Below are 13827 nucleotides of genomic sequence, written 5' to 3'. Positions count from 1 at the left end.
AGTTTGTATTTACTAACATTTCACACGAAGCATTATTGGTTCCCATTTTCTTGAACTAAGTAAGTTTGTCAGTTGATTTTGTTTTGACTTCATATTTTTATATGTCAAAAGAAAAAAATAGTTTTGATCAACCCCAAATCAATGCCCTTTCAACTGTTCACTTCTGCAAAGATTCAAAATGCTTTCATTTTTTGCAGATTCTTTTTAATTTTGAAATTGCCAGGGAAAATGTAAAACATTGAGGTTTTCAACTGAAGAAGTCTCATTCCTCTGTTTCTGTGTGCTACACGCTTCTGCCATATGCTGCAGAGAAAGGAGGATTTCTTTAAGCTCTAATACAGAATCCAAGAAGAAAGAGGTTTTTTATAGATCTGATCTTTGAAAAGATTAAATTTCCTCTCACTGACTTGCAAATTTGCCCCTACAGGCAATGCTGTCTGTCCCTGAGGAACGCTCAGAACCTCTCAGCTACTTTCTGTTTTCCTACAGATATTGCAATCTTGATTAACAGACTCATCTTTTATTTTCTCATCTAGGGCAAATTTATCTGAATTCACTTCGGTAGCACAGGCAAACTGGCTGGGGCTAACACTGAGAGTTGTAAGTAAGCACATAATTTTTTATATTAATTTTGCTTTGGATTTTTTCTTGTGTTGAATGGACCCTGTTCCGATTACCTCAGACACGTGCAAATCTGAAATGAATTGTGTTAACTTGAGGGATCTGCACTGCTGTAAATGAAACCAAAATCTGCCCCTACTTCCACAGTGAAGTTACGTGCTTTAGATGATGACAAATTTATTTCTTCTTTCTTTAGTTGCCTGTGAGACTCTGTGAACACATGAACGGCACAATGCCTCCCCCCAAAGCTGTACACTTTTCATTCTACAATTATATTGCAACCATTACTCACATTCATCAGTACAACACTATAATTGTCTTGCAACCAAGACCCTAAAAATAGCTATCCAGGGAAGGTGCATTGTTCTTTGTTTGCACACGTGCATCCAAGACTAAATCGAGAACCACAAATCCCAGCTCTCAAGGTAAAAAGACCCCATCATGTTTCCTGACTAAAGCCCTTTAGCATGCAGAAAAAGGAGCGAGGAAACATATGGACCGGTTATTCTTTAATGTGGGATTGTCTACATCCCTCCTACTTTCAACTCATCCCAGATTTGCATCACATCCAGGGACCATATGTTGGATTTGCCTCTCCGGACAGTGGGCCAAGGCAAGTTCAGGTTGTTTACTGGCAGGCTGTAGCTTCTTCCAGCCTGGCCTGGAGAGCAAGGGCATGGACACACCTTCACTGTGCAAGCAGCAGCACCGGCTGAAGGTCCTTCTGCACCCTGGCTGGAGCTCTGCTGGCAGAAGGGATTGTACAAGTGCTCCCTGAAGTCACCTGGACTAACTAAAATTGACAATAAAGGTGGTTTGAGTCAACCCAAATTTGTCTGAAGAACTCACGTGATGCCGTTCACCAGCAGAGCTATATGGAGAGAAGACTTCAGCTGAGAGGCAAGGATGAAAAACGCCCAGCCAGGATTGCCAGCAAGGTCTGGTGATTCAGTACAGCTGAATGAATCGATACAGTGAGGTCTGGAGGAGGATGGTTTTTGTGGAGACCAGAAGCCAAACTAAGCACGTTAGTGCCTGACGGAAGGTACGGGCAGAGTGATCACAGGGTACAAAACGTCTTTTCCAGAGCTCTTCTCAGAAAGAAAGGGCAGTATAAGGGGCACGTTTCACAGGTCAATCTTACAAACCATGCACTGGCAATTCAGAGGATGCTTAGAAGTAGGATGAGTTAGTCTGGAGATCTGTTCCTGAACCCGTAACTGGACAAGTGATGGCAGCTTTTGCCTCCATTTCACGAGCTGCCAAAATAGCTGTACTAAAACTTGTGCCAGTGGGAATGTTGTGAAGCTTAAAAGCATGCTTTGAGAGCATCACTGAAGGATACTATGGTTCTTGCTGCACTCACAGGACTTCCAAGGGACATTGGAGAAATGCTGGTTTCACTGATGTCAGAATTCTCACTGACATCCGTAGGGCCATGATTTTTCAGTCTCTGGCTGCCACCTGCACCTGGATGTGTTTCCCTCTGTGTTTCAGGTCTGGAGAAGTCACCTGTCATTTCCCAGGAAGCAGCGGAGAGAGATTATCGCATCTTCCATCAGATTCTCTCCAGGAAGAAACTGGAACTTACTGGTATGGCACTTTATGTGTGTTAGTCACTCCCTTTAATGCACATATCCCTGCTCAATCCTCTGTCTCTAGAATAAGAAACCTACTCACCAGAACGGTACTTGGCTAGAGATTGAAATAGGTTCTCTGCAGTGGGGGTTTGTTACTAATTATCCAGGAAGAAGAGGATTGCAAGTGACTTGTCCTTAGGCAGGCCAGAGTGAGAAAAGAAAGCTGTCTTTCCTGATCTTGATCAATGCGTGGTGAGGTCCCGCTTGATCTGGCAGGGCTGCCACTAAGGTAAAAATGATCATTTTCAAGCTGAAGTGTTGAGCTGCTTCATGTCAATTGCTTACGGCTCCTCAGGACAGGAAAGACAGCCGGGACAAGTTTTTCAATACTGTTGAAAAGGTTTGGGTGTTAGATCCCACTTACTTTGACGCAGTTGCTATGTCAAAATCTCCTAGGTAGCCTAAGCAACTCATCCCACAAAAGGCTTTTTTCTTAAGTGATACACTCAAAACGTGCTCAGGAGTTGAAACCTAGAAGAACCCTCAGCCTCCAGTCCAAAATCTCGTGTTTTGCCTAGATTGTACTGATGGCAATTGGTGTAATCACCTCTTGGTCTGTCCCTTGCTGCAGAAACTGCTTCTTGTGCCCAGTTCTAATCATTACCACTGGGCGCGTCAAGGTGTGATCACAGCAGGCGACACGGATGATGGGGAAGAGCCACTTCTCACTAATGTAAGTCTGGAGAAACATCAGTGAAATGGAAAATACAGCAAACAGGATGCTGCCCCCCCCGGCCTAAGTTTCCCCTAGGAATAAAATTCAGCTTCTTCAACTTGAGGATAAATAACCTACTGGAAGAGCAGCTAGGGGTAGCCTAAAGATTTGTTCAATTGTCTGTGAGCTGAAGCCTGAATGTAAAAGATCTGCTCCAGAGCAAATGAGCTTGACGTAGGAGTTTCTGGTTAACATTCAACGGCCTGAGGTTTGCAGGACTTCAAACGAGCTAGTTACAGCGTTTGTTTGAAGCCTGAAAACTGACAGATCTGAAAGCTGTGCCAGAGACTATGGGTTAAAACCTGCTCATCTCGCATATACGTGTAATCTCAAGGAGCAGCTTTTGTAAGAGGAAGACTTGGCCCTTTGTCTGGTTTTGACACACATTTTCCTTTTTAATATCATTTTGAAGAGTATCTGTTGCTGAAAAGAGCTTATTGGGAATATCTGCTGGCTCCTGAGACTATTATTATAAGCAGGACTTGAGCTACAGAGAGATCAAACAGTCTCCAGCTGCTGAACTTGCAGTGCCCTTTCTAGCAGCCATTGGTATTTTACAGCTTCCAGGATTTGTGCATTGCAAACAAGCCTTTTGTACAAAGCAGATATGATTTTCGTAGCCACCAAGACAGGCAAGTCCCAAATCATGGCTCACGAGCAACACGCTGCAAGATTCTCTGGCATGCTCCGAGTCGTGCGCTCTCCCTTCTCCGGGCATTCTGTGAGAGCAAAGCACGACGTTCCCAGCAGAGCTACACTTCCTCCGTATCTGTGCTAGCTGAGATGCGGGATAATTGCTATAAGGGGATGCTGCTGCTCATGTCCTGCTGATTTTAAAAAGCATGGAGAAGAGTGGAATGAGCTGATATCCCAGATGATACGTTGCATTTTGCTCATGGTATCAGAGACACTTAGAACAACTGCTGTCAAAGCACCTGGTTCTTAGCTAGCATAAATCAGGATACAAAAGAAAAGCAGAGTGCCGGTTTACAGGAACATTAAGCTACTCTGGCCCGTGCTAGTCTGAAGGGACCTGGCTGGTCAAATTTCAATGGGCTGGAAAATTATTTTAGATGTTTAGCGCTATGGGCTGGCTTCCAGCTTACAGTGCAGATTAAGAATTCCCTTGTGTGGGTCTGTGTCCCTTCTGCCAGGTGGCCTTTGATGTCCTGGGCTCCAGTCCAGAAGAGAGGATCTGTGTTTACAAGCTGACTAGGGGTATCATGCACTTGGGCACTATGAAGTTCAAGCAGAAGCCAAGAGAGGAGCAGGCAGAGGTGGAGAACACGGAGGCAGGTTGAGATCTTACGCTCGGTGACAGCAAACCAGGACAAAGCCAGCATGCTAAGAGCTCAGCCAGTTCGTTAAGATTGCAAAAGCTGCTAAAACCAGACTTTTGTTTCCAGGGAATACAAAATGACCTTAAACAACACACTGATTTTTTTTTTTTTTCCAAATGAACAGATGTGCTATTGAGAGTCAGAGCTGGCATTCACAGCTGGCACGGGGCAGCAGGCCTAGCCAGATGGCTGAGCTCTCAGCTAAGGACTTGATCCTTCTTTGTTGAACAGCCCTGCTTTGCAGGTGGTTTTGGAGCCATGGTGGAGCAAGCAGGCACATACCTCCCAGAGCATATGGGAGCCCAGGCACCTTGTTTGAGGTGTGTACTATTGCCTCGGCTCCATCCAGCAAGCTCTGCTGAACGGTGTGTGTGTGAAGGGACAGAGCTGAGACCTGCTTCCCTTCTGTCCTTCCCAGCGAGCTCCCAGCAGGGCTGGAGAGCTTGCCTGCCCCTGAAAGCAGAGCCTGTAACCATTTTTCTGAGTATGCAGCAAGGGTATGGGGACAATGAGCGATTTTCTTCCTGTAACTCAGATTAAACGTGTCAATCTTCCCTCTAACAGTGGCTGACAAAGTTACGCAGCTCATGGGTCTGAAGTCTGGAGAGCTCCAGAGCGGGCATCGCCAGGCCCAGGGTGAAAGCAGGGAACAAGCTGGAGCAGAAAGGCGGACCCTCTCAGCACTAGGGTGCCAGAACCGCGATTTGGCCAGCATGCGCACGTTCCCCAAGGCCACTGATGGCTACTGAAGGCTGCCATTGTAACAACCATCTGGGCAAATCACCCAACTCCCTCAAGCCCAAGGGAGGCAAAGGCAAAGGGGAAGAAGCTCACTTGGAGCACCGCGGTGCAGTACATTGGCACAGTAAGCACAGACCAGTGCTGTTTCTGCCGTACCCCTGTCTCTAACCCTGCGTAAGCTGGAACATGCACTTAGCGAGGTCAGACGTGAGGCCGAGACATAGGGGCCAAGCCCTCTGCATGAACAGATCACATCAAACTTCCATAGGTTTTAACGTACAGCAACCCTGGGAAAAGGACTTTGCTGGTGCAAATTAATGTGTCTCTGTTGCCTTAAAGAAGTACTGCAGCCAGAGATTGGCTCTGCTGCATAGAAATGTGCATCTTAGAAATCCTGTCCAGTAACAATTAATTGAAAACAGTGATTGTGCAAATGTCTGACCAGTGACGCAACAGCTGAGCATTTTAACGTACAAACAACAGCAAGGCTGTTTTCGTGACTCTTCAACATGTTGCCACTGGCCTTGATTAAAAATATAATCCTTATAGGTATTCTGAAAAGGAAGAAAACCCCAAAAACTCAAGCCAAGCCTTGTTTCTAGTAACGAAAAGCTGTAGGAAAGCTACCCAAAAGGCACATCAGCCAAAAGATTAAATTCATTTTTGCTTCTGTTGCTTACGTGTTGCTGGAAGAGCCAGAGTCCTGCAGTTCGCTGCAGCGTGTCTAGCCTTTCCCGGTGTATGTGACTTGCCTCTCCGCTGTGTTGTCAAGCAGCCATGCTAATGCTTAGCAGCGGGAACAGTATTTAAGCATATTATCAAACTCCACCAGTTATTCATATACTCCACTGCACAGACATACTGACAGAACATGATCAGAGCATGAATCACAGGCCCTTTGCTCTATCTTTTTTACACTCAGCAACTATTTCCTTTCTTTGCTACCAAGCAGGTTTTTGAAAGTGACATTTGACCGTGCCAAAATATGTTCTGATTGTGCTTGATTATACCAGTCTATAAGCCACATTGTCCCCTCTGTCAGCGTATCAAAGTATGAGCCTAAAAGGTAGAAATGTAATCTCTCCGCAACATCCTTTCCTTCGGCAGTCCTGCAGAATCATTTATTCAGGGCAAATGGGCTTTCCGTGGTAAGGGCCCCCCATGAGTCCGAGACTCTAGGGAGTGCATTAGTGCTATTCCCACGCCAGCATTAACTCGCTGCCTTTCCCTAGACCCACAGAGGATTCCTCCCTCTCTCTGCGCAGGTTAACAATCAGAAATGTGCTTTCTCATGCACTGCTACTGGGCTGTTCTCTCACCGAATCTGAACTGGTCATGCCTTTTCTCCCCTGCTCCTTTCCAGGTGTGACACAGTATCACAGGGTGGCTCCAGAAGAACGAAGATCCCCTGAATGAAGCAGTGGTGGGCTTGCTCCAGAAATCCAGCATGGCCCTGCTCTGGGTCCTCTTTAAAGAGGAGGAGGCTGCAGGTAGAGCGAACATTCTGCGGTACAATCAATACTGTCAGCTCAATGTGTCAGCAAGCAAATGTCATCGGTTCTGGCGCCCAGTGCTTCCCCATCATTCTTTTGTGGAAAGGATTAAGCCTGTCATTGTAACACTCCCTTCATCCAGGTAACAGCCTGTGTCTGCCTCTGCATACTTCTCCTGCGTGCTGAAAGACAATCATCTAGCTCTGTCCTTGAAAATTCTGCCCCTCCAGCACTAAGAGAGGCAGATGGTGCACACTGTGTTCACTTTTCTCGGTGAAGGCACTACCAAGCACTGCTGCAGGAACATGCTTGCACAGATGGAAGCGTGAGTGCGGTCCCGGCTTAACGACAGGCTACATAATCCCCTCCTGGCAGTCAGTGGCCTTCTGCTGCCCAGACAAATGTCAGGTTTCTATCAAACAGAAAAACTTGCTGCCGACTAGGACTGTCATCAGCCCGGCCCAGGACTCTGCAGCTGAAAGGTGAATGGGAAACAGTTTAGGAAACTGCTTTTCAGATTTCGAGCTATCAGATAGACAGGGTCGGATCTTATTTCTACTTCCTGCATGTGCAAGTGCATCTCAGCCTACGCTGAACTCGTAAAGCAGCACCAACGTAAGAGAGAGGAGACTGACTCAGAGTGCAAAAAATTGTGTACGCCGACATATTGTGAATGCAGCTTCTCTTCTTTTCCAAGGACTGTCTTCACTTCTGGTTTGAGGATTTCTTTAGAGTAGTAAACAATGAAAGAACAACCTCTAAACCAGAGCAGAATGCAGGTAAAATGATGCATGTTTTTATTTGATTAGCAGTTTATCCAGACAGCACTGAACTGCTGACTTACGTCAGTTAAGACAGATTTATGTTGGAGTATACTACACTATACTACTTCAGCGTGACTCGTTTTCAAGAGCATCTCTCACATATTCTGTGCAATAATACTGATTTTAGCTGGTGGCAGCAAGAGGCAGGAAAGAGGGTCCTCTCTTGTGACTGCCTCCAGTTTCTACAGGGTAAGCAATCATCCATGCCTTTGTATTTAAACTGCCGTCAATGCCTTTGTATTCCAGCAGCCGCCTAGTCTCCCTAGTTTATCTTCAACCCTGCCCAAGGCTGGCTAATGCCATTACCCTGCTTTTACCAATGCAGAACTAAAAGAGAGAAGGGTGGCATTCAGCTAACAGAACCTTTGGCATCTCGCGTCATCGGTGTAATTTAAAATGCCCTTGGGTATCGGGGACATGCACAAGGGGCAAAAAGATACAACACAGGGCTGCAAAGAGACCAGGGCTCCTCTGCAGCAGTGGCTGGTGATACATGAATGCATCTAAAATGTCACTACGTTTAGGCAACTGAAACCCCTCTAAGAGACTTGCAGGGTCACACGGGAAGGATACGGCAGAGCAGAGAATTACACCCCAGCCTCCTGAGATGCCGGCCAGCACCGGGAGGATGCGATATACCTTTCCGAGGCTGGCGTCACAGTAGTTACATTAGCTGTCCTGAGTGCTAGACACAGGACAAGAAAGGTCTGAAGAAGCCCGTTAGTATTTTGGCTTGAAAGTCACAAATGAAGAGGGGAAATACATTATGGGGAAAGTCCTGTGTTATTATTTCTATGGAATCCAAAGCTGAATGCCAGCTGATACGGTCATGGACGAGTTCAGTCCAGTCCTTTCAGACATCCTTATTTGCTTTTATTACGCACCGTGCTGCCATTTCACCCACTCTTGATCCCTGACAGCCAGGCAGGAGGTTTCACATAAGCCTAAATGAGGTTACTGTGCGCTGCCCGTCCTCTGTAGCATGCTTCTCTCTCTAGGGACTGGTCCACCCAGCAAATAAAAGCCAATTGCTGTTATCAGTTCATGGAGTTATTCCTCTAGGCTTGCTAGGGGAGAGCAGGTCTTCTCATTGTTAACTCTTTGTATGACGGTAATCCCTGAAGGAACAGTCATATAACACGATAAGCCAGAATCATGAACAACATTAACCTGAAATTGTTTCAGGTTCACACCGTGCCCAAGGTTGCTTCCATGCACGGAAGCTTGTACCCCGGGGCCACGTAGACCAGGCTCACTTCCTACCTTGTTGTGTGGGGTTTTTTTGTTTGTTTGTTTGTTTGTTTGTTTCCAGCTGTGAAATGCAAATGACTTTATAAACCAGAAGGTTTTCTCTCTCCAGCCTTGGTAACTCCTGTTAGTTTTTTCACTCCACTCCTCTTTGTCTCGTTCGAGGAGCAGCTGAACTAGCTGCTGACCGCTTTGCATTTCATCCACTGCATTGTTCCAAATGAATTCAAACAGTCTGGTAAAGCAATCCTCAGGCAAAGCCACACAGTGCCTTCAGCACAAGCTGTGGCTGGCTGAACAGCAGATCTTTATTCAGGAATGAAAGAAGTTGGGTCATCACTTCACAGACTACCTTCTAGCCCTTCAAGGGAATGTTAAGTCTGAGAGACACTTCCAAGCAGCAGGGCTAGAGACAGGATGTCTAATAAACCTCTCATTTCGTGAGAGGAGCACAAAGAATTAGGAAATACACGAGCTGGAACTAGACAAATTGGCACCATTATTTATTAGGCTGCTTTGCTTCCTGCAACCCTTTTTTTGCAGGATTGACCACGGAAACAGTGAGTTGCAGAGGGGAAGAGCAACCTAAGTTCTCACCTGTGATATAGAATAAAGTGGAAGGGCAAGTAATGGAAAGCAGTGAACAGCAAACAAATCTGCTATGAACAGGCAGTTACTCATGTTGTTTGAATTCCAACACTATTACTGAACGCACATCTTCCACTTTCAGATGACGGAGGTATGCATCCTGTGCAGCGATCTTGTCCATGAGAAATCAGAGAGGGAGTGGGTATGAATGCCTCCTAACACTTCTGCATCCTCCTCCGAGAAGTTCCACTTTGCGCAGGCGGATAGAAATGTCCACAAGCTTCCTTACCACCAGTATTTCAGTGCCATGCCCGTGGGGCTAGGAAGCTAAACCAGAGAAGATTTTAAGCAGTGATTAGCCTTTCTGCACTGCCGCTAACTGTAGCTCTTATATCATTATACTGGTCTTTCTCATTTTAGATACCAAAGCCTGAATCCCAGCATAATCCCTCCAGGGTCTGTGGACAATAAAAAGGCATCAGAGTTGCTGCTTGGCTCTACTGACCTGGGGGAAAAGGAGTACAGAATTGGATATAACTACGTACTGTTTACTCCTACCAAATTGAGCTAAATAAATTGATGGCAGTTATGACTCAGCATGCCTTTGGTGTAGATATAGCTGCAAAGTTAGAGTTTCTACAGCAACCCACTTCCTCGTGCATATAATGTTCTCTCTTACACATGCTCCCCAAACTGACTTTTAATCAGACAGTACAGTTAATATAATGCAAAAGAAGTGCACCTTCAGCTATGCGATAAATCTCACTTGCTCTTTACTATTCCTTAGTCAGGCAAAAATCCACTAACTGATCATTTATCCAATTTAAGACTGGAAAGGAAAATGGAGACTGTGGTAGCTGTCTAACATTAGCAGCACATATAATTAATTTTGCACATATGTTTTTGTCATAACATAATGAAAGTAGCTATTGTAACAGCCAAGCAAAAGGGAGCATTCTGTTCTTTGCATGAACCCAAAATCTGCATTTCCCAACTTTTATAATAATTACACAATAGTCATCACTCCTCCAGCCTATGCTATCCTTAAATTTCAACTTATGGATGGAGGTTAAAGTGGGCCAGACACTGTCCTGATCTTACTTTTAAAGCCAACAGCCACAAGATTACTACTATTATTTTTTCATTGTCACTGAAACTACTTAGTGCATTTCCTGTCACAGGAGAGCACAAGGTATACTTGGGTTTCATCAAGGAAAAGACTTCCACCCCTGCTTTACTATACACCACTTGGCTAGATCTTATGATGGTCCCAATGTTATTTTTTATAGCTAGACACCTTGGGCATAGAAAAGGCTGAAGAACTCCAGGCAAATCCCTGCTAAAGGTGAATGGAATATTGGTCTTCCATTCCCATAACCTCCCCAAACTTTATCCTTTTTGTAAATGTAAGCAGAGAACCAGACAAGATCACAACGGGATAAATCGACATGTAAAGACCAAAGAAGTAAAATATCCTCATTTCTGAGTGCTAATACAGAGCACGTCCAGAGTTTCACAGTCCCCAAGGTGACCTAGAACTCCAGGTTCTAACAGTCTCCTGTCTTCCAACATATTTTTCTGTGCTGGGATCCTGGCCACACTGGAAGACATGAGAGACTAACCTCTGGCAAAGATCATGACCATGCTGCAATGTCGTGCTCATGGCTTCCTGATGAGGACTGAGTACAAAAAGATGCTGGAAAGAAGGTATCCTTGGGGAAAAAAACCTAGAAAACTATTCTGTGAATCCAAGGCGGCATTAGAAACCAACCACTAATGTAACTCATTTACTAGCAAGAACCATGAAATGAAACGGGGACTTCGAAGTTCTACATCCCAGTACACAGCAAAGCAATAAAGCTTTCCTGCTGTTTCCACAAGGCTCCATGCAGTAGAACAATATTGCAGCTAGACAGCTGGGTAGCTCCATCACCTCCTGTGCGTCCACTCCAAAGACCAACAGCTGGAGGATCTCTGTAATTTGGTAGTGAGCATTATCCCTGCCAAGAAACCCTAACTCACGTGGTGATGCTGTGAGTCTCCTGGAACTCAACCACAATACATATGTTTACGAGTCACAAGATTTTGGTTTCGATCTGTGGACTTTTTCTGTCGCTGCCTATGGTATCTGTGGCTGCAGGACAGAGGAGAGGAAAGACAGGAGGCAAAAAACACCCTTTCAATTAGCTTCCAGTTTATTTGTATATTTTTATTTGTATATTTCCAGCAGCATTTGTTTCTTCTAGTGCATAAAAGCTTCAATTTCTACATCCACAGTAGCATTTTTTAAACAAATTCAATTCTGTTGTCTTTTTTCCTATGTCAGCAAACTGCTGTGACTCTTCTTGCATGCCAAAAAATTGTGGGGCATCGAGGCCTACCCCATTTGACTGAGACTACATACTGACTCCAGCATTCTGCTGCGTACGATCAAGTGTGAACACGTTGAGTCCCCCTACGTACGCTGCAGGGAAACAGAGTTGTTTCTAAGCCCCACATGTTCTGTTTGCTACAGGCTAGGGCTGATGGCAATTCAGAGGAATGTCCAGAAGTTTCTGCAGCTGCTTTTCTGGGGAGGGTGGAAATTGTACATTAAGGTGAGAAAAATACCCTGAGGTTGTCCTGTTCTGCAGAATTAAACAGTGGCAATTACAGGCACTGAGAACCTTGGGATGTCTGGGCAGGGAAGATAAGGGCTGGGAGAAAAAATAATGGCCATGTTCACTTAAGTAAAGACACTGAGAAAGCTAGTGACTTTCTTGTTAATTATTAATAGGGCAAGGGGCCTGAATAATTTCTTTCCAAATCAATGCCAGAAAAGTTAGTAAATGGAGGAAGCCCTGAAATCTGAGTCTAAGCCTGCTACCTCCAGGGAGTGGAAAGAGAGTGTCTTAGAAATTCAAGACCTGGACTTCCCACTTCTCAAAACAGCATAGAGAAAAGTGGTGAGGTTATGACCATGGGAATACAAGATTTCACTATTCATTAACATTTAAAACCTGAAACAAAGCTGCTTGGTTCACTTCTCTTAAGCAGGACCACATTGTCATCCTGAAGGGGCAGTTCCAGCTCAGACTCTCTTCACTTAGTCCCAGGATGAATAATTCAGTTGGTTTTCTGGTAAGAGAGGAAAGAAAGCGTTGATCAAGATACTCAAGCTTAAGTGAAACAAAACTATGTTAAAGCCAATTTTCCACATATAGGTGAAACAAAATCTGCCTTCTTACCCAGGGACACACCTTCCCAACTCCAGTGCAAACCAAATGAACTTCCATAGCATTAGAAAGAGCGAGCTTTCAAAGGGTTCTGGTCCCATTTGGACTGGTATGAATCTAGATCATTGTAAGAATCATTCTGCATTTATATCAGCTCAGAATCTGGAATACAGTCCTGATTTCTATGCTGGCATGCAGATCTGTTACTGTGCACCATAACAACCTTTTCTAGGAGTTGTATTACTCACACTATAGATATGAAACCCTCTGCACTAAACAGGCATTTCAGGAAACACCAGGCCTCCGACTGGTATGCAAAAAATACTGGGATCTGATAATAAAACGACCACCTCAGGGCTTTCAGGGACCATTATAATAGAAAAGGCTTGTTTTGGGAACCTCATTGCTTGAACTCCTTACTTCCAGGTGAAGCCATTGCTGAATGTGGCCCAACAGGAGGAGGAAATGTAACTGAAGGAATTGGATGTGAGAAAAAGCATATCAAAGACTCGGGAGCTCACACAACACGCGAAAGAGCAGAGGAGCAGACAGCCACCCTCAGCCAGGAGAAGAATGACCTCCCCATCCAACTGCAGGCTGAGCGTTATCAATAGGGAATGGTTAAAGGCTTAGTATTCATTTAGGTAGGGCATCGGCTTTCTCAAATGACTCATAAGAGGCGCCTTTTCAGAATATGGAATGAATAAAGAGCATATGGGGATGATGCATGAGATTCACAGACAGCCTGACTGTATCTTAAATAAAGTTAAGTCCTTAGAAAACAGAGGAGACTGAAAGGCCTCACGGCTAAAGCAAAGGAGCTGTTGTCACAAGTCCCGAGTTCTCTTCCCAGTTAACCACTGATGCTCAGCATGACCTACGGCAAGCCAGGGTGGCATCTTTTTAAAATGCAAACTCTTCTTTAAGGATCTCTGTGTGTACAAACAAACAGATTTTTTGATGCTTAACTTCAAGAAGCTATGGCCTGAGTCATGGAGATTCAGATCAACTATAACAACAGGTATGTTAAAGGAATCTTAATAAACTCTGCGGAAGAGGCAAGATCTTGCATTTCTTGCAAATGGAAGTTTGCTGCCGTAAGAGGCAGGAGTTGTAGCAGCCTTTCATAGGATGAACACTGGATTCCCACCCCTTCATTAGGAACAAGAGAACTTGTTGGATGGTGAGGAGTGCCTGGCCCAAATGATGAAATCAAAGATGGACCTACTGAGCAAGATCCTGGATATGAAGGAGCTGACACGAGTGCCAGCAAGCAGATGCTAGAGGATTAGCTCAGTGATTTGAAATGTGACCTGGAAAGGCTGGAGGCTACCTTGGCTAAAACTGAGAAGGAAAAGCAGGTATGAAGCATGACAGAGAGGTTCTTTCTGCCTTATTCTTC

At 44.9% G+C, this 13827-nt stretch overlaps 1 pseudogene; it reads left to right on the top strand.

Moving 5' to 3' along the window:
• LOC127022546 (myosin-16-like) overlaps nt 1-13827 on the top strand; it is a 28992-nt pseudogene that overhangs the window by 2492 nt on the left and 12673 nt on the right.

The sequence above is a fragment of the Gymnogyps californianus genome, chromosome 15, assembly GCF_018139145.2.
Source record: "Gymnogyps californianus isolate 813 chromosome 15, ASM1813914v2, whole genome shotgun sequence".
In the NCBI taxonomy this organism is placed as follows: Eukaryota; Metazoa; Chordata; class Aves; order Accipitriformes; family Cathartidae; genus Gymnogyps; species Gymnogyps californianus.
The sequence above is the reverse complement of the archived record's forward strand: the minus strand, read 5'-3'. Positions and strand labels throughout refer to the sequence as shown.